General features: G+C 43.7%; 1 long non-coding RNA gene across 1 annotated transcript; it reads left to right on the top strand.

The window, feature by feature from the left end:
- The first annotated feature begins 1028 nt into the window (after positions 1 to 1028).
- On the top strand, positions 1029 to 6629 carry LOC133376200 (uncharacterized). Its single transcript, XR_009760427.1, has 3 exons — positions 1029 to 1158; positions 4465 to 4577; positions 5641 to 6629. It is a non-coding gene; the product is annotated as an uncharacterized LOC133376200 (long non-coding RNA).
- Positions 6630 to 7116: the final 487 nt, after the last annotated feature.

Below are 7116 nucleotides of genomic sequence, written 5' to 3'. Positions count from 1 at the left end.
TGGCTTGCAAAAATGTGTAACTGTCAAAAATGCCTACAAAAATGTGTTTATTTGGAGAAATTCGCACAAAAATTGTGGAGAATTTTCATGAGGATTTTTTTAAAAAAGGATTCACAGATCGCTGTAGAAATGTAGAGAACTGAATTTAACATTAGAAAAGTGAGAAACTGAGAGAACCGAAACAGACAGATCTTTCCATCCCTAACAGAGGAACACAGACTGTATACCCATTGTACATTTTGTATGATACCTGAAAGATTGCCTTACCCCTTGTATACCCAGTTAAACACTGCACTCTGCAGGTGAGGGCCTCCCGCAGCTACCACCTTATCAGGAGGTCTGTTCTGCACAACAAAGGAAGCAGAAATGTAGTGTTGGATTTCCCTCCCCTTAAATATTAGGCTCCATCTGTGTTATCTTTTCAGTGCCTGCCTCTTTCAACAAGCCTTTTAAGTAGAGACCTTATCCCAGTCTGCATCTGTGTTGGAACTTCTTTTTTATATTTTTTAAAGCTTTTTTAAAAAAGCTTTTTAAAAGCTTTTTTGTTTTAATTTGTTTTGAAAGATGCTTTGTTTTATTATGTTTTAAAGTCTTTTGGTTTTTTTTTAAAGATATTTGAGAATGTTTCTAGTGTTTTTCTTGCCACCCTGGGCTCCTTCTTAGAGGAAGGGTGAGATATACATTTAATAAGTAAATAGGACCAAAGTACAGCTCAGCTATTTGGGTGCAACACTCATTGCACAACATAAGCTCAAGTCCCCTGAGACATCCAGTGAAAGCTCTCCTCCTCAGAGATTAATTAAGGAATAGCGTTAGAAAAGGGAGTGTAATGGAATATATACGTAACACATGCAATTAAAGGAACAGAAGTATGTAATACCTGTTTCCCGGAGGAGGGAATAGAATGTCTGGCAAGTGAAAGGAAGGGTGTAGAATGCAAGGAAAGAGTAAAAGGGGAGAAACAGTCAGTTGGTGGCAGTTGAAGAAGCAGCACCTAAGGAGAGGAGTGAGGGAGTAGAAGAAGGAAAAAGAGAAAAAAGGCATTGGAGAGAAAAGGCCAAAGGCAGACAGAGCACCAAAACTGGTGGATTGGATGGAAAAGTCTGTGATGGAGACTCCTCTCCAGCTAGCAGCTAAAAACTGACACCATGCTCAGAGGTTTGTGGTTGAGTTCCTTTGTGGTTTTGTGTATTAATTGCATAAATGAATTAGTTGTGATACATCCTTCCTCTCCTCATCCATAATACAACATAAGAAGAGCCCTGCTGGATCATGCCAAAGGCATCTTGTCCAGCATCCTGTTCTCATGGGTCAACCAGATGTCCCCATGGGAAGCCCCCAATCAGGACCTGAGCACAACAGCACTCTCCCCATTTGCAGTTCCTAGAGCGGTCACTGCGAGAAAGGATGCCGGACTAGATGGGTCTTTGGCATGATCCAACAGGGCTCCTCTTATGCTCATGGAATGGCCTCAGGTATCCTCTGAAGTCTCAACATACCATCTTGGACATACTAACATTATCCTCCCTTCCAGTGTTGTAGTGATTATTTATTTATTGAAAGCATTTGCATCCCACTTTTCAGCCAAAAAAAAAAAGGTTCCCAGAGTTGCTGGCTTATAAATCTCGGTGCTGAGCAGGGATGTGCTAGAATTCTGCCCAATTCGGATTTGGTACCAACATTTTCATTAAATTGCTTATTCTCAATAGCTGAGGACTGGAATTTAATGTAGCAAATTTCTACTGCTAATTTTGAAAATTGACTTCTTTTTTTAAAAAAAATCCACCTTTAAAACATCAGTTGTAGGAATGATAGTTTATCAATGTTTCCTTTAAAAATATCAATATCTCCTTTGAAAATATCAATACTGATATTTATATTTTTCCAAGTGAAAAGAAAACACACCACAGATTGGTAAAAGCAGCGGCTAGCAGATACAGAACAAACTTGATTCAACGCTAGCCTGTTAGATTGGCACCAGCCAATGAACCCCATCCCTAGTGATAAGACAGTCCTTGCTCTCAGGTCTACAGTCTAAAAAACATGACACAAAAGAAAATGAAATTGGGAGGGAAAAGGAAAAAAGAATTCTCAGGCACTATTTCTTAGTTATGAAACTCATGTAATGATTTACTCAGATAGAAAGATTCCAGGGGGAAAAAGAAGCCAGAAGTCACTGTCTTTCCACAGAGTGAATGGGGAAGCCCTGTACACCCATATCCCTTCCTGTCCTGCAGCCTCATGGAATGGTTGATACAGATGAGAAAGGATTCTGATGGAGCCGATCTTACAGAAGAGCAGATGATTACTGATGCAATCTATAAATATTTAGGGGAAATACTTCCATACACATAGAGGGGAGCTACTCATTTTAAATATTGTTTCCTTATTTTACAGCGGTAGTTTTCAACTGTTTTCTGGGGAAATGTAGAGTCGCTTTAAAGCATGGTGAGAATTCTTCAGTAAGAAACCAGTTGCAGTAGATCAGCTACTATGAAAAGCATCTAATTTGCCACACAAACCTTCCCTTGTAACACTTTGCTGTTTATTATTATTATTATTATTATTATTATTATTATTATTATTATTATTAATTACATTTGTGTACTGCCCCATAGCCGAAGCTCTCTGGGCAGTTTACAACAATTAAAAACATTAAAAACAAATATACAAATTTAAAAACACTGCGTCATATAATAATGCCGGTTCAAGCTGCCCATCAGGCTAGTTTCCCAGAATGCCATGCAACATGCTAAAAAGCTCTGGCAGGTGACCTGAGCAGGAAAGGCAGGATATATATGTAATAATAAATAAATAGTTAATAAATAAATAGATGGATAGTGGGCTGTGGACCAGATTCGGCCTCAGCCCAGCTGGGTTCAGACTCCCACAAGTTGCTACGGGCTGGACTGGATGACCCACAGTGACCCAGGGCTGTCAGGGGCAGACCTTTAGACAGGAAGAAGAGGCAGTTGTGACTCTCCTCCCAGCCTGAGTGCCACCCCACAGTATTGCTCCCTCCACTCAGCAGCTGTTGAGCCGAGAGAGCAATCTGTGTCTGTGTGTTTTCCTGTAGGAAATTTTGCCCCTTGCAACCCAGCTTCACACCAGATTGCTCCCTCAGCTCAACAGCTGATGAGCGCTGTCCTGAATGCTCTTTATGATTTTGATTCGTGAGAGGGCTTTCCCCCCTCTTTTGCATATAAATGGTAAATCATTAATATATCTATATAAGATCCCTCTATTGCTTATCTTTCTTTTCATACACATATGTACTCTGTAGTGTTTTTTTCTACGCTTCTATGTATTCTTTTTGGAAATGTATGCATACTATATTTTTTCTGGCAATAAACTTATCCTAACAATAAAACACAAATAGCTGATGAGCTGAGGGAGCGATCGTCTGCAAAATCGACCCTGTTCTGTGTTGGGGGGGGAGATGCAACATCCCCTTTCCCTGCCCCCTCCCAGCCATAGTTTAAATAAGGGGGTTACCCAAATTAAACAATAGCCCTGCCCTCTGAATTTATTCTGGAGTAATTCTGAGTCAGGACAGGTGGCCCTGGGTTAACCCAAGGTGGGTCAGCCTGATGCCACAAGGCAGATCGGTGTGTGTATGTATGTCTGTGCACAGTGCTAGTGGACAGATAGTGGTGCAGTGGTAAATTCAAGTGTGGGTTCCCTTCATGTTAGTCACAGCCATGTCTGCTTCCCCTCCCCTTTTTGTTGCTGCATTGAGAATTAGGTCCTTATTAATGCCTTATCCCACATCATCCCTAGGGGGTCAACAGAGATGAAAGGGGAGACTGTTAGCTACTGAGCAGAGTCTTCTCAGAGGCTGACTCATCTCCTTTTACTCTTATTGGCTCCAGTCATCAGGAAAGGATAAGGAAGCATGACTTTTCTCAGGGTCTAATACACTCCCCTTTCATGCTGATTGGCTTGTAGGATGCTGAAGACATAGGGACCCTGCTGGGACCCTGCTCCCAAAAAAGTAAAGGGTCTAAGACCCCCTGAGACCCTGGATAACTACAGCCCTGGATACCTTAGGGCAGCGGTTCCTGAACTCCGCCCACCGCACCCATAGTTTCCCCACTTGAAAATTGCTGACAATCTTGGTGGACCACTTAATTATTTATCTTCCTGTTGTAGCAAGCACAATGCACTGTGCTGGATGCTGCATGATTTTTAACTGTATTCTTGTTGTATTTCTTTGTATTTTATATTATTACAACTTGTATTCTATGGGATTCAAATTATAATTCAACAAAATGCAGTATAAGAAATAAAAGGAACATTAAAAATACAATTAAAAATAAATATTTAATGCAGACATGCTGTGGACCACCTGAATGAAGCATGCAGACCACTGGTGGTCCATGAACTACAGTCTGGGAACCCTTGCCGTAGAACATTAACTCATGTGTGGCTTGTCAGGTACTTGTTTCTTTCTTTCTATACTAGGATAAATCGAGGGAGATACGTCATTCCTCCCCTGGCTTGGGTTCTTGAGCCTTATTCAGCTCACCAAAGCTGGCCTGGTTTCTTCTATTTTGCAGAATTGCTCTGCAGGAAAGGTGAGTGGAAAGTGGCTCCTATCAGGGCTGTGCACAGCCCTCCCTATCTGCCCCATGTCTCCAAACTGTGGACCCCGAGGAGGGCCAATCCAGCCCTCCCCAAAGATGGGATCACCCACCCTGTCCCTGATTCATCCCTGAAGTTATTTGGGGGGTGGGTCTAACGGATTTTTAAAATTAAAAATATGGTTGGGAGGGAGGGAAGGAGACACTACAGAACAGGCGGGTGCAACTGGCACCCGGAACCATGGATTTGTGTTGCTTTCCTGTATGCAGGCAAGCAGGGTGATTCCATCCTGTGCATTGCCAGTCACTGAGCCTTCTCAAGCAGCTTCTCTGCATGCAGGGATGTCACCTGTGAACGAGCAATGACGGCCAACACTCAGAATGAATCCTCTTGCTTATCAGCAGATAAGCAAGAGGATTCCTACTGTGGGGTGCCTACTCCTTTGTGAGCAGGTTCGCTGTATTCAGAGAAACTGCTTTCTAAGGGGATTTGGTGTGTGGGGCTTGGGGAGGCCTGGCGGGAAAGTGGCAAGGTCAGGCAGATAGGCACCTCCCTTCTCCCACAAAGGGGTGCTCCCTTTTCCAAGTTTCTCTTCCTTCCCGTGCCCACCTGCCTCTTCTTTCTGCCCTATGCCCTGCTTCCTAATAGCCCCGGATCACTCTGGGCCGCTGTACCAAGCCGCTTCCCTCACCTTTCTTGAGTGTTTCCAATTGGTTGGAATATGTCCTTGAACTCTGATAATGCCTCTTGGATGCCTGAATGGCGGATAGTCAGGTACGTGTGTGTAGGTAGCAACTAGCCTATGGTACAAAGGTAACATTTACATGCATCATTCCACCCACTTCACCTCTGCCCCCACCCCACTTGCACATGACCCTCAAGAGGTTGCCTGGAATGCTGCCCCCAACTCCACACCAACCTTTTGTTTAGCAGATGCTGACAATAGTGCAGTGAAGGTGCCTGCATAATGTTAATGGTGGGCAGAGAGTTCCAGAGGGTAGGGGCTGCCTCTCTGCCAGATGACTCGCTTACATTTCTTGTGGTTTGTCTCTTTAGGAGGGGTCCCTTTTTTCCTCGGCTAACAAGACCATGCTTGGAAGAGACATGCATCTCAAAGAGGCCAATTTCAGTACAGCTGAACAGAATGCAACCATCCTTCCCGCTATATACATGAATATTCCACATCCGATTCGCAGTCTGTCTAACCCTATAATGGGCTTCCTGACATGTGTGTTAAGGGACCGAATATTTGCACGTTTCTTTGCCTCCATCGTCATCTTTGGGCTTTTGGGAAACATTGTCATTTTCTCCTTTCTCCTCTTCCACATTAAGAGGAATTCCTGGAATGCTTACATCTGGAACTTAGCTATAGCCAACTGCGGCATCTTTTTATTTCTCTGCAGTTCCTTTCTCCTCGCCTTTGTTAATTACATTTTTAAGGATGCCAGCGATGCCTTTGTGCAGTTGTTTCTCTCACTGGCATACCTGTTTTTATACACCCAGTGTGCTTATATGCATTTCATTGCAGCCATCAGCATCGATTGGGGCCTGCTTCTCCTCTTCCCAAGTTGGCACAAACAGCATCAGCCAAACTCCTTGTCCTCTCTCGTATCAGCTGTTTTATCGGCCCTCCTCTGGCCTCTGTTGTGCCAACTGTTGTTCTTTTTCAGCTTGGGAGTCAACCCAAAGACCATCGTGATCCTATCCTTGATTCTTTTCCTCCCTCTGGTGTCCATCTCCTTTCAGACCCTGATAGTCAACATTTGGTACAACTTGGGCCAGCAAAGAAAAATCCGTGCAGAAAAAATGCTGAAAATGCTTGGTTCCATTGTCACTCTGGTACCCCTCCATCTCTTCTTCACCCAGAACTCTGATTGCACAATCATCTCATTATTTTTTATGCTTTACGTTTTGTTTTTGTGTTTTGCAAGGATGAGCTAAGAATAGTCAGTATTGGTTTATAGAGTCTTAAAGTACCACACCTATGTCTAGATGAATAAAGCTTGCACCCTTGGCTCTGTTTAAATAAACGAATGCATGCCAAATGCCTTGTTACATTTTTGAAAAGTAAGATTAATGTTTTCTGTAGGTCCCGGTAGGGAAGCACAATAGGTGGATGATTACACTCCTGTGTCTGCCAAAATGCAAGGTTTGGGTTTTTCTTTCTTTTTAGAATTCCAATTAAACACTCAGAACAGTCCTTATGGATCCCTCCCCCATTGCCTCCCTCTCAGTGGCAGCTGGTGACATTTTGACTTGGTAGCAAGGGCGAAACCAGGCATGCTGGGGCCCTTGGGCACCAGCCTACCCCGGGCCCTGGCACACCTACGCATGCACACATGGCCCATCTACCTTTCCCTTGGTGAATGCTGGTTGGGCTGTGGGCACAAGCCTGCCATCAACCAAGATGGCAGCCGAGGTTTCCCTAAGGGGTTGATGCCTGCATCCCCATCTTGGTTGATGGCAAACATACGTGCTACATGCGCACATTCCTGCCATCAACCAAGATAGTGGCGGAGGCATCAAACCATT

Source organism: Rhineura floridana, chromosome 1 (assembly GCF_030035675.1).
Source record: "Rhineura floridana isolate rRhiFlo1 chromosome 1, rRhiFlo1.hap2, whole genome shotgun sequence".
Lineage (NCBI taxonomy): Eukaryota > Metazoa > Chordata > Lepidosauria > Squamata > Rhineuridae > Rhineura > Rhineura floridana.
Note: the sequence above shows the minus strand (reverse complement) of the source record. Positions and strands in the feature narration are given on the sequence as shown.